General features: G+C 46.8%; 1 protein-coding gene across 9 annotated transcripts in view; it reads left to right on the forward strand.

The window, feature by feature from the left end:
* Positions 1-27,646, forward strand: part of RUSC2 (RUN and SH3 domain containing 2) — a 57,988-nt gene that overhangs the window by 5,128 nt on the left and 25,214 nt on the right. Inside the window, exons 2-3 of one of the 9 annotated variants that reach the window (XM_064404391.1) lie at positions 2,153-2,327; positions 16,963-17,068. The gene's annotated coding sequence lies outside the window, so the exon portion shown is untranslated. Of the gene's footprint in view, positions 1-2,104; positions 2,328-16,494; positions 16,633-16,705; positions 17,069-26,659; positions 26,818-27,646 lie in introns of those variants that run through there. The other 8 variants (XM_064404392.1, XM_064404394.1, XM_064404395.1 and 5 more) reach the window with 8 other exon arrangements.

The raw sequence follows: 27,646 nt of genomic DNA on the forward strand, positions 1-27,646 counted from the left end.
CTGGAGACAAAATTTGCTGGTATATGTTCATGTATACTAGATACACATGTTGTGCCTGCATCTGGGTATCACATACCAGCTGGTCACCCTCTTTCAGAAAGAGTAATGTAGACCTGGAAATGATACAGAAAAGTGGAATAGGGATGATTGCAGATAGCTTCTGTAGGAAGAGAGACTAAAGAAGCAAAAGTAGATGATACTGGGAAAGAGCAAACGTCTGTAATACAGTATTCAGCAGGGAAAAGTTGAGCAAAGACTGACCTTAATAAACTTTGCTATTTCTTACAGCACAGAGGAAGCGCATCCAGCAAAATAATTTATTAGACAGGAGGCTGAGGAAGTCCTTTTTCAACACAGCTGATTTGTAGAACATGTTGCTACGAGATGGCATGAAGACTGAAAATACACACAGATTCCAAAAGGAACCAGACACCTCAATGGCAGAGATGGGTTTCAGAATCTCTGAAACGTGATGGTCAGTGTGTGACCTCCAGCTCTAGGAGTTCCTGATTGTTGCAGGCTGGAAGAATGTGTCCTTAGGGGAGATCACTCTGATGGCACTCAGTGAAATCACTCTGTGATTTTTATGTGCCAGAGCCACACTGTCAGGGATAGGGCACTAGACCAGAAGAATCTGTGGTGTAACCCTCTCAGGTGGTTCTGGTTACCAGGGCTTGCTGGAACAGTGGGGTGAAAATGAACTGATTTGGTTTTGAGCACTTCTGCTCTCACAACTCTCCTACGGGAGTCACGCACAACCCACCACAGATTTTCTTACCACTTTTATTAGCAAATCTGGATGGATTGTCAGAGAAGGGGACCATGCAGGCACGGCCCATTGGCTGGCTCGGTGTGCCAGGCACTGCTGTGGTTGTTGCAGGGCGTGCCAGCCCAGTGAGCACAGCCCTGCCAGGCAGGTGACATGCTTTGCATTAGCTGTCCAGTCCTATCTTTTTCCCTCTTGGCTTATGATTAAGATATGGTTTGTGCCCTGATGGAGCAAAGTCTGGATTCTTAGAGCCTCTTATGGAGCAAAGTCTGGATTCTTAGAGTGTCTTATTCACATAACTGTGGGTGGTGTTGTTATCCATCCAAATGTCTTGTCCTACGGAAAGGGGAAAGAACAGGCTATTGGAAATTCAATTGTGAATTCCTTTATCCTTTCCAAGTCTTATGTTGCAATTTCCTTCACAGTCTAAATAGCAAAATGTCTCCAGTCTCTCTCCACAGACAGCTGTAGAAGTTTGGAACTGTAAAGCCTTGAAAAATCTATTTGCTGATAATGAAGTACTCATTTTTGAAGCATTAACAGAAGCCACTCTTACTTGCTGCTCATCCTGTTGAAAACTTCCCAAATCAATATTTCTGGCATTTTGGTTTGTTTGGTTGATTTTTTTTGTTTGTTTTGTTTGGTTGGTTGGTTTTGTTTGGGGTTTTGTTTTTTTTTTTTTTGGTTTGGTTTGTTTTTTTGGTGGAAGCTGGCTGAGGCTGGAGCAAAAGCAAAAAGCAGTAATGAACATACTATATTTTGTCTGCCATTCAGTTTGCTGCAAGAGGATTCTTCACTGGTTAAATCTGATCATTGTATCATAGTGAGATTTTGGGAACACTGGACTCAGAATCCAGTCATAATTTTACTTCTGCCTTGTTTCTTGAGCTCATAAACATTAGAATGTTTGTGCCTCTTTCTGAAGTACGGACAGAGTTTTAAAGCCAATTCCCTGTTCCCTACGGAGAAGAAAAAAAGTCTCCTGGCAGCCTCAAGCTGTTTTTAAACGAGACAAATGCCCATGGTGCCTGTCTGCCAGAGCCCCCAGCCCCTACACCGAGTCCCCTTTTAGCACACTGCTCCATGCAGCTATATCTGGCTCCAGTTCTTTGTTCGGGGAACGTGACCTCATCGTTGTTTTGGTATTTCCAGTGATTCAGCCTGGTCCGGGGCAGGGAGGAGTCATTCCTGGTGCTGGCTGACAGGGTGTTTGTGCGTTTCTGGAATTCCAGAGCAGTGCAGCCTCAGCCCTTCCGCTGCTTTGACAGCTCGGCTAGGCTGGGCTGGTGCACTGCATTCCTGCCTGGCAAATGGCCTGGGCGCAGCTGGTAGAGGGATTGATGCTCCTGCTTTTGGGGGTAATGGGGATCCCTGTCTTCGCAGGGTACCTGCTGTGGTGAGGGTGAAGAAAGCTGCAAGCAGTGGGTTGTGTGTTGAGGGAAGCCACAAGGAATCTCTGCTGTTTGAGTGGGAAGAGAGTCCCACAGAATGCTCATTCCTGTTCACGGGCTCCAGCATCCCATGACGAAGTTAACTTTGTGGCATCCACAGCAGCTTGGTAAGTGTTATGGTCCTTGTTTTTCAAGGGGGGAAACTGAGGCACCGAGCAGGGAAGTGGTCTTCTTGAGGTTTTACACTGCTTAGCTGGAGATCCCCCTCATCCTTACAGACCGTGGTTGCTCGAGAACTACAGGAACTCCTTGCTCTTCATTGCCAGTTTCACCCAGAGGTCACTGGTGTGAGCTGTGTGTCTGCCTGGCACAGGGCTTATAGGCAGTGCCATAACTGCTGGGCTAAGTGCAGGGCTATGAAATGTCCTGAAACAGCTCCTTCCCAGCTTCTCCCTAAGATCTTCCAAGGCTTGTTTATCAGGCTGTGCATGAAACCTGTGAATCTCGCCTCTGCTGCTGATTCTAGTTGAAGGCACAGTGGAGAAGAAGACCCTGAACCCTTTGACACCTTGCTTCTTAACCATGAGATGAGCTCAGCTGGTTAGAGCATGGTGCTTATAATGCCACGGTTGTGGGTTTGGCCCCTGAATGGGACATTCACTTAAGGGTTGGACTTGATGGTCCTTGTGGGTGCCTTCTAATTCAGAATAGTCTGTGATGCCAACCTAGTCCCTATTCCCCATGTTCCACATTTGCTGTAAATCCAGCTGCAGTACAGCTTGTAAATTACCCTGAGATGGCAGGGAAAGAAGAATCCTGGCAGGAGATACCAAAGACATGGAACTGGGGAGAGGCGGGTGAGTGTCAAAGATGTGGAGACCAGGAGCCTGGGGAGAGGGCCTGGACAACAGGAGAGGGTCTGAGCAGGTGAGTGGAGCAGTGCTCCATCAGCCTTTCTCCCTGGCAGGGTGGGCTGCTGTGGCACTCTGCGCCAGGGAAGGCTGGGGTGCAGGATGGGAAGTTGGATCGGTGTGCATTACTGCTAGCACGTACTGCATGTGGAGGTTAGGATCTGATGGAGAATGTGGAGCTGGGGAGGTCTCCCCTCGCTGGTGGGCACTTCACTCCGTGCTTCCCCTGCTCCCACCCCGTGTCCGAGCAGGCAGGCAGTGGATCCATCGCGCACAGCCCTGCCGCGCTCTCCCCGCTCCCTGCTGTAAATGGCTCTCTGTAACACGAGCTGCATTGCTGCCATAGCCCTCTCCTGTGCGCATCTGTATTTACGCTGGGGCTTCCATGAGCAGCCTGGCCCTCGCTGCTCGCTCCTGCCCACACGCTGCCCGAGCAGAGCCTGGCACCGCTGTGCTGGCCAGGCTGCGGGGCAGGTGGCTGGCAGCAGCAGGAATTCCTCAGCCAGCTCCCGTCTGCAAGAAGTGCCTTGTCATCCTGCCTGCTGCCCGCCGTCCTGCATCCTCGGGGAGCGGGCACTCCCGCAGCACGGCCCGCTGATCCCTGAGCCGGCACGGGCACAAGCTGGTTTTGCTTTGGATTATCGCTGGCTCTGCATGCTGTGTTCCTCCTGTGGCTCTCATCTGAGCCCGCGTCCTGGGGTGGTTGTATCTGGCAAGGTAGGAGCTGATCCCTTCTGTTTGTTCTGCTAGAAGTAATGTGACCATTAATGACCAAATAATGTGACCAGTCCTGCCCTGGCAGCATGTGTCAATTAGTGGGTTTATTTTGCATTGTTCTGATAGACAGCCAGTATGCTGCTCTGGCTGTAGCCTCTCTTGCAGGGAAAGGAGATATATATATACTTTTTAAAAATCTACATACTGGAAAAATAAAACTTTTCTGCTTCAAGATGGAGTCTTCTTTTCTCTGACTTGTCTGTTCTCATGCAGCATCCTGTGCATGTTCTTTAGGTCATGTCACCTGCTTCTCCAGGAGATGTGAGAGTAGAGAGCAGTCTGATGTGTCTTGGGAGAAAGGGGGTGGGCGGAGAAACTCACTGAAGACAAAAATCAAGGAAGTTCAATAGGCTCGGGAATGGCTTTAGAGGAGTTATTTTTAACCCAGAAAATCAGACAGGGGAAGAGTCTCTTTTCCTTGCATAGTCTCAAAAGGGTGGTTTGCTTTTGATTTTTTTTTTTTCCTTTAGTGCTGCAGGGCACACTGTTTTTATATGGAAAGGCCTGAAGCTGCTGCTGTCCCTAGGGATAAAGGGCAGTCAGTCTTGTTAGACTGGTGCCTTCTTTCCCGTGAACCTTGCTGACATTTAGGGCACCTGTCCCCAGCACTGCACACTTTGCTGCTCCCACATCGGGAAAAGAGGTGACAACCAAGAAACCCAGTCCCTGCTGGATTTCCCTGCAGCAGCCAAGGAGAGATAAAATAGGAAGGCATCAGCATTTTCTGTGTTTAGGCATAACTGTTCCCTTTTTAGTCCACAGCAGCTGGGATGTGCACTCAGCCATCCATCTTCCCTGAGCCTAATGTACCTGGGCTTCCCTCCCATATGGGTGAGAGTCTGTCTCCTCAGCAGGACAGACAGGGATACCAGGCCTCCTGCAGCTGATGGCTCACTTCTGAGGACTACCCCAACCAGCAAACCATGTTTTAGGGCCCTGCTCTATCCCTGTGAGGAGGATAAAAGGGTGCTCTAGCTTATCCTGCGATGCTGCCAGTGGGTGTATAAATAGTGCCCACAGTGTACTATTTTGGTGACAAGCTCTTCCCAGGATTCATCCAAAGAGTTATGTGAGCAAGTGTTAAAAATAACACCAAGCCCTGCCCAAGTGCTGGCGTCATTTCAGCCAAAGTGTTGGGAATCTTCCATAGAGAGCAGGATTGGACCCTTGGTGGGGGGCAGCAGGAGGGGGTCCAGAGCAGCTTCCCATATTTTCATCCTCTTGCTGTCCTGCTGACTACAAAGGACTGTGACCCTCAGCTTCAGCAGATGTACTGGTCACCAAGAAGGCGTGAGACTTTCACTTCTAATTAGGTTATTTAGCCACTGGGCTTTCCCTGTGTGTTCTGAGTATTATCGCTAGGTTTAATGAGAGATACAGGAAATTTAATCTAGCTTTAATCTAGCTGCTGCCAGGTCCCTGCTGGTGGCCAGAGCTTGCTGCCTCATTAGAAAATCGTGGGCTGTAGAATGGGATATGGAGGCATTCTGGTTCTGGGTTAGGGTTATCCTGAGGACTGGTAGCTGGAGATTAACTGTGGAAAGGATATTAAATGTCTGTTACATTATGGCTGTAGCTCTGGACATTCTTGGCATCCATATAAACACGAACATTATCCCAAATTTTTTCCCTTTTCATGGTGTAGCTGGTGTCTATAACTGAGAGCCTGACAACACAGCAGAAATATCTGGGGAGCTTCTTGAGCTGTGCAGCCAGTGCTGGGTGCACAATCCCACTGTGAACCTGGGGCTGTGGTTTGTTCCCCTCAGGCTGAGTTTTGCTTGTTGTTGGTCAGGTTCTTTGCTGGTTATGCAATTCAGCTACTATCAAGCTGAATTGATGGTGTGTGCTGGAAAGCAGGAGACCTCAGTGGAAGGCAGCAGTCCTCCCTTAGTCCTTGTGTGTGTGAAGCCCAGAGCTCACAAAAAGGCTTCCTGAGGGGTTCGTGCTCCAAGAAGCCCTGTCTGAAGAAAGAGCTAATGCCTCTTGCAGGTGGATGATGTGGCTCCACTCTGGCCTGGTCTCATATGGAATGTAGAAGCCCCTGTGGGAGTAGAGCACCCATTGCTTAATTACAGATGAAGCCTCACGCGCAGGAGAAGAGGTGAGATGTCCTCTGGATGCAAACACAGGGACAAAGCTGGGGCTCACCTGTTTGCTCTGAGTTGACAGCAGCAGTATCAAGGACAGAGATGCATCTCTTTCAGATGCTGGAATTCAGGATGATAGCACTAATCCCCCTTTATAGCTCATTGCCCCATGTTTGCATCCCCAGATACATCAGTTCCAGTTTCTGCTTTGTAGAGGAAGGGCTGGGTGGTTACAGCTGGACTTGATGATCTTAGAGATCTTTTCCAGCCTCAATAATTCTGTGGTTCTGTAGTCTTTGTGTCCTTTCAGAAGGGCTGCATTTATTTTAAGCTGAAAGAGAAGGTAGCTGTGAAAGCAGCAGGCATGTGAAAATTGCTAAAAATCTTACAAGTGCTGTTGGACACTCTATGCTTCACCTCCTCTGATATGGAATTACTAATTCTGGCAGTTGTTCCCAGGGATGGAGAGCAGGTCCTGTTTGAACATCATGACCAAGCATTTTCCCTGGCTGTTGCGTTGAGAACGAGTGAGACAGCAGAGCAGATGCCTGATTTCTGGCTTGTACTGTTGTATCTCCAGTGCTCCATCATTCTTGCCCTCTCACCTTTTGGCTGATCTTCTCTTTTCCATGCTGTGTCTGGAGAGCCACAGGCTGGGTGTGTGCTCAGGATGGAGTGTTTTCTTAAGCACATATTGAAAGCACAGACTTCAGAATTGTCCGGACATGGAAGTACGTCATGGAGATGAAAAGCATGTTTCTGTTTCTCCAGGAACGTGCTCTGGGCAATCAGTCCTTCATCAGGAGCTTCCTGCTCCTCGGTTTTTCTGTTCCTTCCTGCTGCTCTTCTGTGTCCAGCCAACAAAGAGCTCTCTGAGTCACCATGGTGGCTGCTTATTTCGAGGCCTCAGCCAAGGCCCTGTGTATCATCATACATTACAGAGCTCCTGAGGGCTCTTTTAGGGCTCTTTCCACCCCGGCATGCTCTTGTTCCTCTGACTGGAATGTGTCTGCAGTGTGTGGGGACGTCTTGTTTCTTGTCCTTAAGCACCTCTTCGCTGGATGTTTCTTCATAGTTTTCTAATGGCTTTTCTATCTAGAATAGCCTTCTAGACTATTCTGTGGTAGTCTTTGTGGTGCCAGAGCCACACACCAGGGATTCCAGGAGTTCCTGTGGTGCTGAATGTGTCCATGGGGAACATGTAGAGCAGTGTGCCCCAGCTCTTTCATCTGCCTCACAGGAGGCTGAGCCCTTTTTCAGACTGCCCAGCACAATCCAAGCTTGGCACGTTTTGTCAGCCGTCTCCTGTGACCTGCTTTGCCTTTGTGGCCTGCCTCACTACTGCTGCCTGTGCTTTGCCTCTGCCAGCTTTTATTTTCTATTTTAAAGAACAGGACGGGATTTCCTCCCACACACAGATCCCCTTTATCCCTACAGCATTTCCTTCACTGGGGGTCCTTCTCCAGCAAAAGTGAAATCATTGCCCACAGCCAACAAATTTCCCATTTCTGGCTCTGTGTGCCTGTCTGCATATGGTATGGCTGCCTGTTGTTTGAATGTGACTTTTGGAGGAGGTAGACCTTGCACAACTTGCACAGCAGCTGGGAGCTGCGAGTTAAGACTCTTTGTGTTAATTAAATGTACACCGATAAGCACATACAACCACGAGGTTGCTTAATCATGGGCTGACCTGACATGGAGACCTTGAATACAGCTGACTGATGATCCATGACAGCTTGCCCTGGTAGATGGCAGGACGTTAATAATAACCAGAGAGAAATTTAGAAGGGTTCTCAGCTGTGACCAAGGATCGTCTCCAGCAGGACTGAATTCTTGAGGAAAAGGTCTCTTGGTGGATGAAAAGGGATGAAACCACTGGCTGAAAGCTCACACAGAGCATATTCTGCTTAGGGAAAATATACATCTGGAGTATGTTTCTAACAGCCAGGTGGATTAGCAGCCAGATCAGCTGGCACAGGATGCTGTTCTACTCACAGCTGCACCTGTGTGTTTGCTGTGTCTTTCCAGGAGCATGTTTGTGTTTCTCCAGGTATTCTGCCTCACAGAATTAATTGCTCTCAGCTTTTAATCCCGCATTAGAGGCTTCCTGTTTCTCTGAGTCAAACAGAAGTCACACGACAGTTAGACCTCCAAAAGCGATGTAATAATCACTGAGCAGGCACAGTGAACTTGGGCTACACCATTCTTTGGGTTTCTTTATTTAATCTCTGGAAGCTCCTATTGATCAGGACATTACCTGCTACAGCCTTCATTTTAGCAATTCATTCTCTTCCTTCTATTGGTATTTCCTGATGCTGTGAGTTGACCAAGTTTGTAATATGGGTATTTGTTTTGCAGTAAAGTTGGAAAAATATATTGTTTCCAATTTTTAACAGTAAGGGCCTGTGAAGATTAACAGGAGTGCATACCTCTAAATAAGTAAAGCAAAGAGCTTCTGAGATACACAGCACCATGGAGAATTTTAAGAAAACTAGTTTACTTCCTGACTGTTATGCTTTTTTGGTGGAATAGTGAATGGTTACTTTTATCTGTTATACCTGATGTCTAACCTCAACTCGCCTTTGTGGCATTCAGGGATCTTCTTCTTCTTGTTGAGGATGTGAAGAGCAGCTTGTCCACTTGCTCTTGGCAGCGGCCTTTTATACATTTTGGAACTGCTTTAATGCACATCCTGGTTTTCCCCTGAGAGCTAACCTACTTGTTTTGCAGTTTACTCCTTTCTATCCTTTTTTCCCCTGTTCTCTTCAAGCTCTGAGCAGTTTGTCCATTTAGGATACGTCCATGAGCTGTGTGCCAGTGTGGGCAGAGGGGAAGGATGACTCCAAGTCTTGCACATACAAGACATGCCTGTTCATATAGCCCTACATATTGTTTGCCTGCTTCAAAGCAAAGTGCCACTATTGCTCAAGCTCTGCCTGTGATCTGCAGTTACCACAGATCCCTTCTGAATGAGCAGGTCATGCACAGTGATTAAAGGTGGGGATGTGCAGTCCGTGCTGTGTGAAGTGCTATGGTAGGGGCTATAATTTATGTCAATTTGCTGTTTGTGTATAGACCTTACCCCTTCAGCTAACAGGACTGTAGACAGCACAGGTGAAGAGTAAGAGAACTGCTCCATCTGAGAGCCAGCAGGTTAATGTACAAGTGGCAGACAGGGTCTCGAGAAGTTCTCAGTGGTCCTGTTCCCTCTCCCCTTTGGAGTTTATTTAAGTGCCTGCTGGGACGTGGGTGCTCAGGAGCCCTGGCAGTCACTTGTAGAGCACTGGAGCCCTGTGCCTGCCAATATTGTGCTGTTCTGCTGATAGGTGAGGATGGAGTGAATCTTCTGGTGCCTTTCAATCACAGAGTACTTTGCAACTGACAAGACTCTGCTCTATTTGCCACTAAAACATAGCCAGCTGGGGCAGGTAACAGAGAAGAACAGCATTGTGTGTCCAGTTCGGGTGGTAACTGGAGAAACTTAGAGAGAAAATCAGTATAAACAACCATAACTGATACCATGTGTCTCTAATAAAGTGGTTATGTACTCTCTGGGCTTTGTTGCAAAGTGGAATGGGAATGTTTGAGAGCTGGGAAGTCTGCTGGGAACTTTCTGTTCTTTGTGGCGAGTTCATGAATGTCTCTGACTTTTTCTGTTGCTCAGAATGGGGATGGCAGGGAAGTAGTTTGGCACGTGAAGAGTGATGTTAATGAAGGTTTTCTGTGAATCATATGATCATAGAATGGTTTGGGTTGGAAGGGACCTAAAAAAGATCATTTAGTTCCAACCTCCCTGCTCTGGGCAGGGAAATCTAGAACAGTTTTCATACTTACTGTTGCCTTGGAAAACGGAAATGTTTATGACTCAGTCTTTGAGCAAGAGTGCAGGATGGTTTTTTCCATTCTTGGATGTGGCCTCTTGTGCATCCAACAGTGATGTTTTTCTTCTCCTCTGCTTGCCCTTTCTCTGCTTCATCCCTTCCGATGCAGTTGCTGTGAGCTGAGCCTCGTGTGCTGTGCAGTCACCCTCACTTTGAGTCAGCCCAGCCGTGCCCCTGGAGTGGGAAGGGAATGTCACTTTGCTGCACATCATGGGAACCATAAGCAGTCCCTGTCCTCGAGCAGTGCGTGCTGTGTTCACAGTGAACCATTTCAGGGCTGCAGATTCAGCTCAGCCCTGCAGCTCTTCATCTGCTTGGTTGGAAGTACATAATTTTTATTTGAGGCCAGAATGCAGCAGTGCTGTGGGTGCCAAGTTCACCAGCCCCAGTGTATTATGTTATGTGGCAACTTAAGGCTTTCCTCATGGCAGTGGGGAACTATTAAGTTATGGTGAAACTAGTTATTTAGGTAAATGGTGCTTTGGGGGCAGCATTGATCCTGCTTTGAAAACTAATTTTAGTAGGAGTGAAGCCATTAACACCTTAATATCCACTGTTACCATGGCTGCTCAGAGTGATTAAGAGTGATTGTCTGCCAGATTAAAAGGCTTTTTTTTTTTTTAATAATACCCTTTCTGCTTCTTTTGCCAAGGTTTTGACTGGCAAGAGTTTATATTCCTAGTAAGCAATAGTAGCATCAATATCTGAGTGAGTGCTTGAAGAAACAGCTTTGCTTTAGAGCTGAGCTCCTACTTAAAACACTCTGAAACCTCAGTCTAGATCAGTTATGGCCAGGGTTTTCTTTAATTCAAGATTTTCTGTGCAGCTTTATGAGCCTGGCTTATCAGATCGAAGCTGAGCCTTCAGACATGATCCAGGAGCTGCTCTGCTGTTTGTGTTCTGATTTCCCTCTGTCTAGAAACATTCAGCTATTTTTCTGTGCTCTTGCTTGGGCAGTACTAAGTATTAGGAGTAGAAGATGCACACTAAGAGCTGGGTTGTAGGGTCGTTTCTCCCTTTCACACAGAATTCCAAGTGATTCACGTCTCCCTGTTACCCCAGCCTCCTTTGGGGTGCAAACATACTGAAATCTTGAGCTGGAAGGGACTGGAGACAGGCAGCTGGTTGTGGGCAGGGTTCAGTTTTCCCATGGATGCCTCAGTAGTGTGGAGGTATGTGGAACTGAGCCCAGCCCTGTGCGGAGCCATGCCAGCACTAGCCCCGTCTGGGAGTTGTGACTTTTTATGGAGCTTGTGAGGGCCTCTGTCCCTGGGCAGTGAAGCATCAACTGGCAGCACTAGGAAGGATTTGACCTCAGTACTGGAAGCGGGGAATTCAGATGGTGATTGGGATGGAGGAACCACCTTGCCCAGTATGATTTTTGTAGAAGTGGTTGCAAATGGTCAGCAGAGAGTGGGAGCAGGACACGAAATACCCTATCCTGTCTGTTCCAGGACATTTGCTAGTATTATTTTTGTTTAATAACCCGAAGTGGATGTCTCAAGTGCTTGTCCTGCCTCCCTTTAATCCATGTGTAACTCTTCCATTCATAGTACCCTTTGAGAACTAAGAGGCAGTAAGCAGACTAGAGGAAGATAACAGGAATGTTGGAAGAGGAACTACTGCTCTGAAGGGAAGTTGTTAGTGGAGATCAGCCTCAAAATGGAAGCTGTTCAATACATGAAATAATGCTCTGTGCTCCAAAAAGTGTGACTTCAATAGTGATATTTCCTAAAGATACAAAGCTAAGGAAGCATCATCAGAGGCTGTTCAGTGTTATTCAGCAGGAAGAGCTGGGATTATTCCTTAATAATAAGGAATTATTATTAAGGATAGTTCAATACTGCATGGCTGTGTGCCTGAGAAATGAGCAGAAAGTTCAGCTCTGTCTGGAAGCTCACTGGGGGAAAGTGACAGTGGGGGGGGAAACTCAGGGTCTCAGAGTAATGTACAAGAGAACTGTGAACATCTAACATGATGTAGCCATGGAAATTATACATGTCATCCAATGTGACACATTGGACAAAGCATTTCTAGCAGAGATGGTGAAATTTTAGCATATTAAGGCATGGGAGACCTTGCTTGGAAGACTGTGAACATTTCCAGTCACTCTCTGAAGGCTGTGTGCAAACTGGGTCGGGCCCAGAGAAGAAATACGGGTATGATCAAAGAAATGGAAAGCCTACCTAATGTGAAGTGATTAGAGAACTCAAATGATATGACTTTAAACACAGGCTGGATAAATGCTGACGTTAAAGCTCATTTTTGGAACATGAGTGAATAGGGGTGAGCTGTGCATGGATAAAGATAAGCTGGAAATTCAGAGAATGTTCTTAAACATCAGAGGACTGAACTTGGGGAATTAATTCTGTTAGAAGACCGCAAGCAACAAGGAATATTCAACTTTTTTAAAAAAACAGCAACAACTTTCTCCTTTGAAGCCATTTCCTCTTTTGGAGTGTGGCTCCTGCCTTGGGTTGCTAGCCCGGAAGAAATCAGTACTGCTGTTGTGGGCAGTGGGCAGGGCTCACTGGGACACAGGGTCATCATGGTGGGCTGGTGAATTTGGATGTGAGAATGTGTCTTTGACCGGCAAAACCTCACAGACTCCTGTGCCTCTGTCCTCAGTTCCCCTTGGAAAGCAGTCTCAGTGTGGATTGCTTGATGATTCCCCAGGGAAATGGGAGGGCTAAGGGCAGGCATTTCCACTGTGCTAACATATGTTTTTATGAGTCTGCTTGGATTTTTGACCCCTGTATCTGTTCCCAGTGAACAGAAAAGATGCTGAGCGCATGTCGGTAACGATAAGCCTGCATTGATCTCTGTGTGTCAGGGAGATGGTGTTTAGCATTGAAGCACAGGACTTGAAGGAATGGGGAATTGTTTTAGTTTTCTTTTATGAAATTTTTTATGAAGTTTCATCATGTGCTTTCGTGTTGGCTCCTGTTTTCTGACTCGCCCTTGCTCCAGTTGAGCAGACCCATGCTCTTAGTTCAACTCTGACCAACATCCTTCTCTCTGGCATTTCCCAAACAGCCTGGATGGTGTTGGTGCTGGGTGGGGTTGCCGTGGGATTTAGATTTCTGCCACAAACAATGGATAAGCAGGGTGGAAATACACTGAGCTGCACTCGCCTTGCTCCTGAGTAGTCCAGCACATGGGAAAGAGTGAAGATGTCCCTGTGGCCACGCTACAAATATGGCCAGAATGTGTATCCTAGGCATGTTCCTGCTGTTGTGTGTGCAGATAGCGAGGCACAGGTTTTCTGCTGTGATGGAGAGCTTGCTGTTGCTTGTACCACCTTCTGTTTGCTTGAGGGGCATGGGCACACTGAAGGTACTGAGGGATTGGTCAAAATGCCCACCCTTTAGGAGGAGGTGGCAGACAGCTCCCTTTGCTGGGGTACAGCTGTAAGCTGGAGGCAGCACCTGGGGCTGCCTGGCAGTTTCAAGTGTGGGCAGGTTGTGCCCCACACCTGAGATGATTAAAGACCTGTCCTAGCATAGTGCTTGATGTCAAAGCTGCAGCCCAGACAGCTGACTAGAAGCTGGGGTTGAGCTGTTTCCAGTTCATGCATCACTGGAGCAGCTTTGCAGCAAATAGGTGGGAGTCTGGGTCAGCTGGTGGGTGATTTTACTGCACAGTTGTGGCAAAAAATGGAATGGGTTCTTCTTGTATGTGGGCATGTGCTGACCTTAGCAGCAAATTCCTGCATAGTATATGAAGGAAGAAGCCCAAGCCCAAGACCAAAATGTGTTGGGCTTTTTAACACCCGGTTGATCTATTTGTGACCTAGCTGTCATCAGCAAAAGCTCCAGGTTCATGTACAGCTCACTTCCAGTGTGAGTGCAACACCCGTGGCTCCCCCAAAGTGGTAAACTTTGCTTCAGTCCAGGGCTGGGAGGAGGATGTGCCTCCTTACTGGAATTCACAGCTGGAGATTGTGTTGTGTGTTTGGTTCTGACAACCCTGGAACATGGGGTAAGGAAGTGAGATTGCAAAAATCCTGCCCAACACCTGGGATGCTTATGGATAGTGAGACAGATATTGCTTAATAAAGAATTTCCTCCTGCCAAGATTCCTACACCACAGAGTGCTGGAATCTGTGGGAAGCACCTATTCCTACCTGCCCAGGTGAAGCAAGATGGGAACCCCCCGTTACTGTAGGAGCAGGCATGTCTTGACATCTCTCCATCTCTCTCTCCTTCCTTCTCCAAGGAATACAGTCACCATCCTGCAGAATCCCTGCTCCCTCCTTGCATGACACTGTGGAGTCAGCCATGCTCCCCTTCTTGCACTGACTCATCTCTGTGATCAAACGGAAGTCATCTCCTGGAAGACAGTCTGCAAGAAAGGGCTTTGTTCTTCCTTATTAATTAGTACCTGAGATCTCCTGCTGCCTGCAGAGCTTTGGGACAGGCCGTCAGTTCCCAGCACTGTTGCTGAGTGAGGCAGACTGGGGAGGGCAATGTGGCTGAGGGGTGTGTGCTGCAGAGGGTCGAGGCCACGTGAGCTTGAGATCTGGGAAACATGCAGAATGTATTTTGGGGAGGAGAGTATAGATGTTTATGTTGGGAACAGACATGTAAATAGGCATGTTTCTTCGGGATCCCCTTGTCTCCTTCACGGCTCTGATTTTAAAGAAAATACCCCCCGACTCCATCTGCTCTGGTGTGTGTGTCTGCTACAGCAGACAGGCATTGCTGTCAGTGAATTGGTTAATGCCAGTGTCCTGTGGCAGGGATGAAGGCAAGCACTCAGCCTGCCAGCATTTATACCTCCTGGCGTCAGCATTGGCAATGCTTGTGGAGGGCTGGGGAGGGCTCCCAAATAGTTTCCATTCTCCTCTCTGCTGTGGGAACAAGTCTCCTGGGTAACAAATGCTCCTTGTTCTGCACAGAGCTCCACAGCTGAAACTCTCCGTCTCTTTCCTCGCTGTTGCTCCCTGACTGTCCCAGCTGAAGGGGCCGGAGATGTCTGCTTGAGCCTGCCTTAATTAACACTGACAGTACAATGGGCCTGGCCATACGGGGGTCCTGGGACTGCACATTAATGGGAGCACAGTAAATAGTCTCATTTACAGCAGCTTGGCTGGAGCAGAGCCTGCCAGGACTGGCTTTCTGCTTGCTGCAATGACCAGGCATGGAGGTAGATCCCTCACTCCTGCATCCTCCTCGGGGCTTGTCCCTGCCTCTTGAACAGGATCAGCTGGTGGAGTGGGTCCCAAGAATCCCAGGAAAGGCAGGCAGTGGGCTGGGGAGCAGACAGTGCTGCTGATAGTACCAATACACTGACTTCTTGGGAAGGACCTGGCCTGTGGAGCCTGACCTCTGGGGCTGGTGGAGGGATCATTCACTGTGGTTTGGAGGTGAGTAGCAGCACTGCATCTGTGATGCTGGCTTCAGTGCATTGCAAACAGTCTGCACAGCCTACAGCCCAAGGCCCTTTCTCTTTTCCCAGTGGAATGGTCTCTGCGATGGGAGGAATCCTGGACTCCTGCCTCTGAAGCCCTTGGTAGGAACCACCCCCCAGCCCCATGGTTTTCTGGCAGAAATCTGATTTAAATGTTTCTTGAAGAGACATTTTAAAAGCTTGTAGTATTCTTGGATCTGAGATAATTGGCAGCCACTTCCGGTAATAAGTCTAACACTTTTCTGTCATAGCTTTTTATGTCATAGCTTTTTTTATTTGACCTCTCCAGAGGCAGAAGATTCTGTAAAATTTTATATTGTCTGGTTTGTTGTATTTGTGTTACTTGTTTGCTGCTTTGTGTACATCATAGCATAAAGTAAAAAGTACTCAGCCATATGGCAGTTCTTAATTTCTTAGAATTTTGTGTCCATGTAAAAGTTTTACCCCTTCTCCATTTTGCTCTGGTCTGCTCACTTCCCACAGAGCCTCAGTTTAGGAGGTTGGGGCTCACAGGTTTTGTTTTTTCCAGTGTGGGCTGTGCTTGGCTCTACACAGGGCTGTAGGCACAGGGCTGGATGAGAAAGGGCAGTAATGTGAGTGGTCCCTCCAGGATGGATGCTGCTCCAGTGCTAGAAATATCTGCCCTGGCACAGGCCAGAGCACAGCTGAGTTTCTGGGGTGTGTGGTTATGCCCCAATGGGTAGAAAAGCAAAAGTAGCCACATTTGTCCCTTGCACAGCTACTGTGCCCTGTCAGGAGCTGCACTACTCTGCCTATGGAGCAAGTGCCATCACCCCTTCTCACCAGCTGCCTCTGGAAAGGCAGATACGGAAAAATCCTTCCAGGCAGCAAGAGAGCCTGAGCTTTGCAGGTGGTGACCTCCTGTTTCAGGTAGGAAGGTCTGCTGTGGGTTGCAAGATGCTGGGATCTGGCCCAGATCATGGACAGCACTTCAGTCACAAACTGCAGCTAAGAGTTGGTGGGACCTTGATTTGAGGTCCCCTCTGAGAGCAGGGACTGCAGACATCCTGCCCCTGGCAGGGGGTTCAGCACTGTGGGATCTGGTGGTGGTTGCATCTTGCTCTGGAGGTGGCTGCATTTCAGGGATGCTGGATAGATACTGTTGATGAAGCTGTCTAGGGCAAGGCGCTACAGAAATTTAAAGAAGCTTCAGGAAGCTTCTTGCAGTCTTCCCATCCTCCTCCTCCTATGCATTGCTTTGCAGACTGCCATTTTCTCTCCAAGGTTTCTAGCTGCCATTATCAACAGTAGGAACACTCCAGTCCCTTTTGCTTTCCTTTGCAAAGACAGGGTGAAGAGATCAGGCAGCCTGCAAGCACACACATCCGAAATCCAGTTTCATCACAAAACAGGATGCTGCAGCTCTATTTTATGGCACAGGTTTCGATCTTTTTATTTCTCCTAATGCTGCCTACCTGATTTCCCTGTTCCTGTAAGAATCAATCCTCCATCATCCCCTCCTTTTCTGCTCCCTCCCATCCCCTGCCTTGTGTGAGGTTCCACAGGGACTGATTGCGAGCTGAAGTGGCAGTGCTGTGGGCATGCTTGCTCCTTCACACGCAGCAACGTCACAGCACCAGCAGCAGCAGCAGCAGCAGCAGGAGCATCGGAGATGTGATTGCGCAGACCCTCTGCATTGCCAGGGATGCAGCTGTGAAGGAAAAAAAGAAATCAGAAAAAAAAAAAAAATTGACTCTGTGTTTCCCGCAGCATCCTGGTGAGAGAGCACGGAGCCTTCTGGAATCTGGGCGCTCAGGAGTGCCGGAGCAGAGTGTGTTTGCTGACAGGAGACGGGGGACGGAGGATCTGTGGAAAGGTGAGATGGACAAATTATCGGGGTGGGTGTCTGCCGTGCTGTTGGTTTTCAGGCCGGTTTGTTTTTGCGGAGGATGCCAGCTAGCCGATGAAGCTTAAGGATTTTAGGGCTGCTTTGTCTCTTCAGAGGCTGCATTGCTTTGGAGCTGGCTGTGGCTGCTGCGCAGAATGCGTGTTTGTCCATTGTAGCTGTGAAATAGCAGTTGTCATGTCCGGGGCTGGCTGTGCAGAGGCGAGTCGTGCTTCGCCCTGGCAGTGCCTCCGCACAGCTCTCCATTGTGCCTGCCATGACAGCCCAGCCCGCACGGATTGTTGTGGTCCCTCCAGCTACCGTGCTCTCCCTGCATCCCTGGTGGTGATGCTGCTGTGCAGCTCAAAAGCTTCTTTTGACAGACAGCGCTTCCATGAAAAGACAGAGACAAAGGGCTCAGACAGAGGAAAGGTTGCTGTCACTGTGGCTTTTGCCTTCTTTTTTCAGCTTTTTTTTTTTTTTCCTTCTTTTTTCCCTCCCCTAAATACTGGTAAATCATTTGTTCAGAAGGCATTAGGGTAAATATCATGGCATGTAAAACGCTGTCCTTTCTGCTAAGCCATACACAGGCTCTGTGCAGGCTGGAGTCCTTTGTGTTGCCAGGGTGTGTCTGTGCTGGCTGTGTACATGGATGCATTCTCCCTGCCTCTCTTCACAGATCAGATGAGAAAGGTTATCTAGGAATGGAGGAATTACTGCTTTTAATTACTGAAATGAGGGGTCCGGGCTGGGTACCAGTTACTGGAGCTTAATTACATGGTCTTGTTATAGCCAAATTCCTCCCTTCCCTCCCTGCCTTCCTTCTTCTTCCTCCCTCCCCCATCCTCTGCACAAATCCTTCCATTAAATTGCCTCTGTAAATAGGAGAAGGGCTTGAACAAAGAGAAGGATAGATATGGGATAAGGATATAAATGCTGGAGGGGCAATGTTCAGCATGACAGTGAGAACAATAAAGCAAAAATATAAAAGAATGAGATTTTGGTATATGTGTTAAAGTGACGTGGCTGTAGGGGAATGTGCAAATGGGGATGTCATAACAAAAGGAGATAATCAAATAGCAGATCCAGTCTTTTGTAGTTACAGAAAATGCTGAGCTTATGGGGTTGCAATTGCAGGATTTTGGGTGAATATGAAGTAAATGGGAGTCACAGAGTAACATATCATACAAGGTGTGGATTGATGTGTGTCATAAAGGTGTACTAGAATACAAGGGAAGTAGAGGTCTGTATTTTTATCTCCACATACCTACAGCCTTTTATACCTTTGTTGCTAAAGACTAAGCTTGGCAGGTCTTACCTATTTACAAAATTTTTTTCCCATTTGCCAGTGACCCAAGAATAATTCAGACAAAGCTTTTTAGGCCTATAAAGAGCAACAGGATGACAGGGAAAATGTAGATAAAATGGTAGATGTTTAGCAGAGCTGCAGAAGGAGGAGGCAGATGAGAGGCATTGCAGAGCTGGGGGAGCAGAAGGTTTGGGTCGGAGACCAGTGGGAGAGCACACAGAGGGGAAATTCAGGGCTGTCATTGTCAGGGAATGCAAATGTGTTGTTTCTGTTGTCATTCTCCAGCCTCTCTGTGTTCCCCGAGATGCTAAGTGCTGTGTGCAGCCCTGCAGGGTTTGTGGGGGTGGGGGTGATCCTCAGCACAGCCTTTTCTGCAGTAGTTCTCTGGAGGAACCATTTTGATGCTGCAGGTTCTCATTTGGTTGCTTCCTTTCCATCCCTATGGAGTGACAAGGCTCCACAGCCTTTACACCCAGTGATGAAGGCAAACCCAGAGTTTCAGTGCAGGGTGCCAGGTGAGGGAGAGGGGTTCCAGCAAAATCTCAAAGTGGCGTGTTGCCTTCTTGCAGATTGATGGCAAAAATGTCCTGGAAGCAACATAAGGCTTCCTGAACTGCAGCTCCTTCGCTCCCCTGTCTTGCTCTTGAACCTGGGAAAACCTCTCTGTGTCTCCCAGAATCCGTCCCTTTCAGGCTGATGGGAGCAGGGAGTGGGATGTCTCCTGCAGGAGTGCACCAGACTGGGTTTGTGGTGCTGCTGCAGAGCAGGTTCCTATGGGAGATGGGTGGTGGGTAGCAACAGCGTGACTTTGTGCAGCACATCATGGGCTGGAGGACAGGACGTGCAACAGCATGTACAGGACACACATACCTGCATCAGCATGTGGAGGAAAACTCACGCATGTATGGTTTGTGTGTACAATGCCTACCTAAAGGAATAAAAAGAAGGTGATGCAGCCTCCTCTGTGTGGGGTGGGAATGTCCCCAGGGCACACAGGCTGTGCCTGGCTAGTAGGTACCACTCTTACAAGAGCATCTGTTAAGCAGTGAGAGTGCACAGATAATCTCTGCCTTGAGACGCTTGAAAGATGGGCAAGAGGTTCTGGTGACTGGAGCTGACTGAAATCATCCACAGGACTCTGTCTTCCTCACTGCATCAATGCAGATGATGGAGATAAAGTGCACCTGGATCTCTAGATACGAGACACCTGGACCTGCATTGCAGAAAGTGCAGGTGGCCCAGGAGAATATGCTGTGAGCTCAGGAATGGTCTGTCCACAGCTCCATTACTGCCTGTCAGGTGTCTGAGGCTGTGTGAGCAAACAAAGAACAAATTTTTAATCCCAGACATCTTCATTTTCTTTGAGTCTGATGTTCCTGGTGAGTCAAGATCTTACTCTGGTGTGGTTCCTGATACCCAGACAAGACTCTGACTTTTGCAACCCCTTCTTTTGCTTTGCCCTTGTTTTTAATTTATTTCCCTGTCTTATTTTTCTTTTCTAGTGTTTTCTGAAACACTTATGTAATAGTAAGGGCAGGATGATAAATCTGACATGGGTCACTTTCCCTGCCTTTGCAGAACAGCTCAAAACTTTCACCTTTAATATTTGTCAGCCACATGGCTTCACCTTTTTCTTCTCTTTTGTAATGGGTATTTTTATCAACAGTGCAGTTGCCAACTGCGATCAACCAGCTATTCTTTCATTGTTCAGGATCCAGAATATCCTGTCCTTCTGACTTGAGTGCTTTCATCTTTTTGAATTTGTTTCCAGTCAAAAGCTCATTTTCTTTCCTGCCCCTTCTTCCCCCTGTATTATCCAACCTGTCATTGCTGCAACTTCAATATTTGTTTTGCCAGAACAGCACTGAAGGTGCTGTTTTTCTTACCACTAATATCTTTCTTGGTGGGGTTACTCATTCAGATTGATCAGGAGCCTTTCTCTTCTAATCTCCTCATCTTTCTTCGTGAGTCTAGATTTTTTTAAAAAAAAACTTAAATTCAAAGTACTTTCTGCAGTACTTCTCCAAGCTGTTTGTTCTTGTTGGCATTATAACTGTTTGCTCTGACGCGCCGGAGATCTGCTCTTTAAAAATTAAAAAGGTTTCATTACAGCTCTGTTTGCTTTTTACCATTCTGTTTAATATAAACTGGGTCAGCTTGAGACGTTCAATCCAAAGCAGCTTCTGTATCATGGGTGCTGGGTGAAAACTCGTCTCAGTGGGCATGGTTCTGATAGTTGAACCCAAAAAAAGTAAATCCAAAGTAAGAGGTGTGGAGATCTCTGCTGGTACTTGAGAGGTGGAGGATTGGAGGTAGAGGTACCTTCCTGTCAGCTGTGGAATCAAGGCCCATACTGGACAAGATTTCCATGCTGGTGGAAACCATTGGAAATCTGACTGGTAGTGGAAAACCTCACTTGTCTTCCTCTGCTGCTTTATGGGCAGTGTTCTGACATGGATAAAGTGCTTCTGGCTGGCCAGTCTATAATCCCAAAAGAGCCAGAAGCTCACCAACACGTTCCAGCTGTGTGAGAGGCTGCGGGATAAGGCTTGAAGAAGCTGAGAGAGCTTGGCTGGCAGGGGGTGAAATACATAGCAATGATCAGTGACAGCTGTATTGGTAACAAACCTTAGCAGGGATTTGCCATTATTGTTATTATTTGCCAAGCAGGTTCCCTGCATGCCCTCACATCTCAAAGTTGCTTACTCTCCAATAAGAAAGAAATGGGCTGTCAAAATACCTCTGGTCTCTGATTCTGCTTCAGTTTTTTCTCTTGATGAAAATTATTTTAAATATTCATTTTGTGAAAAAAGTGGATCAAAGCCACGACATACGTGTTAAGATGAGCACAAAAGCAGGCTGGCCCACAAGCTCTTTGTCTCCTCACCACAGCTGTGTTGCAGCCTCAGGATCATGTAGACAGTATTTTTTTCTACCCCTCAGACACATGCAAGTACTTTTTACTGGGCAAGGCAGATGGTTGCTAAATTTACAGGTAGTGGGATAAAAAACCCAACCAAAACCCGCTGTGTTTGTTAAATGCTGTAAATGGGATGGAGGGGGAAGGCAGAGCTGTAATGTCAGTGCGTGGCCATAATGTGGCTGATGGCAGCTTCTTGCTCAGGCTCAAGCTCTGAGTTTGGACTCCTGGAAGAGAGACCATGTGTTGGGTTTTGGGCAGTACTGAGGCTGTGGGGCTGGCAGTACCTTTGAGTGATAAAAATCAATATTTGAGTCATATCAGCAATGCTTTGTACTGACCCTTGGCAAGTGATAGGAAACTGGCCTTGCCACCAAGCTGCCACTCTGCTCTGACACAAAATGCTCTCTGGAAGCAGAGAGCAAGTGTCACTGCCCTGTTATGCTTTTGAGGCTGTGTCAGAGATATCTCACGGTGTATGAATGTTAGCAGTTCCTTTTGGAAAGAAGAGAGTTTCTGCTCTGGGAGTTGTAGGGAAAAAAATATTCAGTTAGAGTCTGTATGGAAAACCCTGGCAAATACCATGTTTTCAGCTGATACTTTCCTCAGACCCTCTGTTACCTCAGACTAGAGTCCTTGCTCCCTACCCAGTTATACTAATCTCATCAGTTTGACTCCAGAACCTCACCTTATTCTTTATGAACTCACAGTAGATGGCATTGCTTCTGGAAGAACGTGCCCTAAATGCTTTCAGTGGGCTCATTCCTCCCTGCTATGGCCTGCCTGCACTGGTGCAGGACCAGGCACACAGCTACTTTGCCTCCTTTTGCCTATAGGCCCAATTCACCTGGGTTGTTCAGCAAGATAACTTCTTTTGGTCCCTCTCTGGGGTTCCCATGGCAAAGAACAGGGATGTGTATCTCAGGCTTCTTTGTCATGTAAGCTCAGATGGCATAGCTGTACTCCCAGATGCCCTTCTTACCAGGGAGAATGACCTGTCTTGATTATTGTGCTAGTGCAATTTTCTGCTCTCAGCAGGCAGGTTCATTACAGTGTTTGCTTACATGGTGTTTGTCCCTGTAGTCCCACCCTCAAACCTTTCCCAGTAACTCAGATGACAAAATGATAAGCCTACACAAGGAGAAGATCCAGTGGGAAGAGTAAATATTTCATATCTCTGGTCCCAAGATGCTGTTGGCCCACACAGTGGGCCTTGGCTCCTTAATTCATTCCTTGGCTCCTTAATTAATATTGATGATTGGTACCTGGAGTGACACATCTGCCTGGGGTTAGGCTTACTCTGGTCGACCTCTCCTTCACCACTTGGTCTCCTGTGAGTTGCTGTTGTGGCTTCTAAGGGGTTTCTTGCCCAACTGTGTCTTAGCCTAAGCAGTGATTGTAGCTCCCTTCAGAAAACCAGCAGGAGGATTTCAGCATGCATCTGCACTTAACCATTTCCTACTGGCAGCAAGCTGTCCATAGTCAGTGGCATCTGGAGGAAATGTGTCCTCCAACTGCAGGTTGTAGTGCTTGGAATGTTGTTAAAGAGAGCATTGTCCTTACACGGCTGTGTCCTCCACTTTCAGCCCCTTGTAATATGCCTCATTTTCATTTCCATAGGCCCTTGCTATTTATAATTACAGTATAAAGCACTCTGAAGGTGGTGCCTGCTTGTTACAGTAAGCCTGACAGCCTGTTTGCTCCCGTGTGCTCCTCAGAGTGGCTGGATTTGGTGGAGCACTGGGTCAGAGGAGAGGTGAGGCCGTGTGGAGCACAGGGTGACCTCAGGCATCCCTGACCCTGGTGAGGGGGTCTAGCCAGTTTGTAGCACGACAGGAGAGGAGGAGGGAGGAAACTGCAGGAAAACAGGAGTGTCCTGGCACTGACAGGCAGTGGCATGGGGGTGGTTAGTGCACAAAGGTGGCAGTGCTCCAGCCACAGACATTCAGTTTGTGCTTGGCCATGTCTGCTTGAGACACCATCAGTCATTTTTGATCCTCTGGGGTTTCTGTAATCTCCAGTTTTCTTGGTGAATTTTCAAAAGTTTCAGAGACTCCATAGAGCATTTCCATCTCCATAACCCTAAACTCTCCCAGGCTTTGTGCTGACGACATGATTTGGTACCCCAACATAGAGAAAAAACCCCAGACTGAAGTGATGCATTTGCAATTGTCCCAGAGGCACTGAGGGGTGATTCTGCTCTGTACCAGAGCACATTCAATAGCCAGGATTTTGGTTCAGTGCCTTGTTTCTGCTTTCCCCTTGGCAAGAGTTGAGGTTGAAAAGAAAAACCACAACAACCTCTTGGCCTGCCCATCAAAATGAAAGGGAATGTTCTTTCAAGGGTTGCCACTAGACCTCACTGCTTTAGTGAGGCATATTCACTATGGAGAAATATCCCCCAGCCCAGACTATAGTAAGATTTTGAGGACCCTTTTACCTCTTGAAGGACCTAAAAGAGAAATTGCATGTTGGCATGCTGAGAATTTATGCAGCCTGAGAGAGCAAGCTCCAAAACCCACACTCCAGAAACGAGGGAAAACCAACTGCTTTCCTCAGAAAACAGATATATTTTAAAAAATCCTCTGATTTTCCTAGGCTAGTCTTGTTGTAAATCTTGACGATTTTTAGCTTGATGGTAAATTACATAAGTGCATGTAAGAGAAGACAGTCACAATAGTACACTTCGTCAGATTGCAAATTATTGAACTGATGAAATGCATTCCAGCTCATTAAACTGATGTCATTAAACTGCAAAAAGTAACTGATTGTCACCCTGGTCATAAGGGACGTTACCTGGCAGGCATATACATATGGATGTTAAGGTGCATAAGAAATGGAATGGAAGATTATTTTACTGCTTCTAACCCCACTGCCAATTGGAAAAGTGTGTGAAATTAGTCACTCCAGCTCAGAAGCATGAATGCATAGCTGGAGGGAATTGAGAAACTGCCTAGGAAACTGAAAAAAGTCTCTGGAAAGTGTTCCTAAGAGGAGAGATTGAAAAAATGGAAGTTACTTGTGGTAAATGGGAAACTGTGGGGTTTGTGATAAGAAATACTGAACAATCTAGAGAAAAAAAAATAGTGATTTATGAGGTGCCCTGATTGTAATGTGATAGCACTCCAGGAAATTAAGGAGGATTATTTGAAACTGATAATATGAATACTTTTCACGTACTGTGATTAATTAGTCTGTGAATCTTGCTTTCAAACTTCAAAGCCCAGCAGTATTCCCAAATGGCTTGGCATTCTTGTGAATAAGACTACCCAGTGTATTTATAGTATGTGTTCAGAAGTTGCAGAGCTTTAAAACCTTGTGGTTTTGTTAAGGCCGATCTCAGTGCAAGGGCTTAACACAGGCAAACGTTTGTCTCAGCTACATGTCTTCTCTGAGACTACTGGTCCAGAAAGGATGCAGCAGCTTCAAGAATGAAGATGTTCAAGTGTGAACGTGTCCTATCTGCAAAGATCTATGATCCTGCAGTCTTGAAGTGTCTCCTCAGTTCTCTCAAATACCCTTGAAGTGATTAAAAGCAGACGGCTCACAAAATCACAGGATAGTTTGGGTTGGAAAGGACCCTGGAGTTCCCATCTTATTCCATGCCCCTCCATGGGCAGGGACACTCCCACTAGACCAGGTTGCTCAAAGCCCCATCCAGCCTGGCCATCCTTTCAGTAGACTTGGTGGGTCTGCTGGAACTCTGACTGCTCTCCCACTACAGAGTCAAGGATCATCCCTGTTTGCCCTCTTTTTTTTTTTTTTCTCCTAGTCAATAGGTCTGTGTGGCCCAGCATGATCAGCAGAAGACCTTGGTTAATCCAGGGTTATCAGATTTAGTTTACCCTTAATGCTCTGTTGAGCCCAGTCATTCCAAGCCTAATTAGCACATGAGCTGTCTTGTGGAGTGATATCCTAAAATAAACTGTCCTGAATAGAGCTTTACAAACTGAGCTTGGTTTGGGTTGCCAACCCCTACAAGGGATATGTTTCCCTCTCAGAAGGAAAGTATGTGTAATCATTAGGAGTGCCTGGTCTGCTTCGTAAGTATTTTATTAAGATTCTGGCTTGCCTTTTGTTAGTTCTGCCGCATGGAAAATATTCTGTTATATAAACTGATGTTGTGGTTTCATCCAGAATCTCTTGAGTTCTGCCTTGCTGCCAGCCATGTGAACATACAAACACATCCACACATCAGGAGGACACTTGGAGAGAGGTTGGTAATCAGACCAGGGATCTGGGAATACTCTTCTGCTTGAGCAGAATGGAAATCTTGGCACTCAAGGTTGGCAAATTGAGTAGAAAATATGATCCTCTCCCTGCCCTAGCCCAAGGACAAGTAATGAAGTTAAATATCCCTATGTTCAAAAGTACTGACAGATAACTACTAGTGTGGTATGTATTTTGAAGTGGAAGGCACTGGTTCAGGAAGTTACGAGCTCTGAAAATTTGCAAGAATTCCAAAAAACAAAAGAGACACTGAGGGATGATGGTATAGTCTTGTAGATTTCAATGGGCAGGTTATGAAACCTGCTCTGCAATGTAAACTACTCCCAAATGAAGGAGGCTGCTTGTGACCAAGTAGCCTCACAAGGCCCAAGAATTTGTTCCTACATCAGACACTTCTTGTCTCAACATCCCAGGAATAATTCTGCCTTTTTTATTTTTACCACACTGAACTCTGCTGAAATGAGATTCAGACATGACTGCAGAATTCAGACCTGTTTGTTCATCTACCTGGCCAAAAACAGGGTCAAGAAATGAATGATCTCAACAGTAATCAGGCAATTTCCAATTTCAAATATGAGTGCTAAACAATCTTTTCCTCCAGGTGCCTTCAAGGGATTTTGAAATCCAGCCTGTGGTCTAAAAGCATTTGGGTATCAGTGTTATTATCATATATATCCATGTATTAATATATTATCTACATAATGTATTTCTATGCATTGTTATATATATATATAGTCATGTAAATATAACATAATATACTATTACATCAACATCTATATTATATGTGGTCTTAATATCCTTCAAAAGGCAGGATAAATTATATGTATTAACTCCTCAGATGCTGCTTTTATTGAGCTACTGAGCTTTTTGCTTTGCAGAGTGCTATCATCCCCACATCAGGGAGTTGCCTGCCTCCAGACCATTGTATATTCCTGCAGAAGCAACACAGGAAAATGTCTTCTTGTGTATCCAGGCATTTCTTCTGGTCTTGGTAGAACAGCCTAGGGCTAGGAAGGGTTAAAGTCTCCTGCAGCCTTAGCAGGAGTCAGCTGTTGGTCACAGCTGCTGATTGAAAAACCATTTAGATATGTGGTGTGGAAGAGGAACGTCAGTAAAAGCAGGCTGCTGCTGGGATGTGTTCTGTTTGTGCCTGATTTGGGTGCTCCTGGATTTGTTTGCATGCAGTGTGCATTAAATTCCATGTAGGATTGCATCATTTACTACAGCTTTGCAGATGCAGGCATTCAGACTGCCTGGCAGATCCCGTGTCCATGACTCCAGGTAATGCCATACCTACACTGCTTCTTCTGTTCACTGGGATGTGGCAGCCAATCATTGCAGCACTGCTGTGTTCCAGCCTGAAAATAATCCTGCTGGCACTTTTTTGACATTTCTAGCTGCTTTATTTACCGTGGCTTGTGGGATGACTTTTTGTTATTTCAAGAGCTTGCCTGGCTGTGGTTTTACTTGACTCCCCTGTAGCCACTTTTGCTGTCTGTTCTGTTTCTGCTGTTGAGCTGCATGAGGTTGTACATCTGTAACCCGCCATCCCAGAAATGTTTGTTTTTCACTTGAGAGTTCCTACATATGTGGCGCTCTGGGCTAAAGAGTCAGTAAACATAATTTTACAGCCTCTTTTTACAGAGTTGTCTTAAGGCTGAGTTCTTTATTTGTCAGGCTTTTTCAAATGGTCACTAATGCTTTTGTGTTGCAGGGAGAGGTTTTGTTCTTGCAGGGATTGTTTGCAGCTGTGGTTCCTGCAGTGCTTAGTCTGGACAGAAGTGCAATGCCGGTTTTAATCTGCACAGAAAGGAAGCAATAGGGAGGATATACAGAACAGAGTGGCTGGAGTCTGTATGGATGAGCTGAGCTGTACTGCAGCACAACCTCGTTCCCAGTGAAGACAGACTTTTCTTTGTCCATTTTAGGACTTAGCTTGTCTTTTTTCCCTAAGTCATGAAGGTGGTAGAAGGTATAGGACTACTTGAGGCAGAGCTGGCCTTTTGTGCCTTTTTTTGTGCAGATGAAGACTGCTCCTGAAATTATCCTCCCATAAGCTTTGAATAAGTAGGTCATCTGCTTTTCCATGGTCTGGCCAACACTATGTTGC

The sequence above is a fragment of the Passer domesticus genome, chromosome Z (genome assembly GCF_036417665.1).
Source record: "Passer domesticus isolate bPasDom1 chromosome Z, bPasDom1.hap1, whole genome shotgun sequence".
Classification (NCBI taxonomy): domain Eukaryota; kingdom Metazoa; phylum Chordata; class Aves; order Passeriformes; family Passeridae; genus Passer; species Passer domesticus.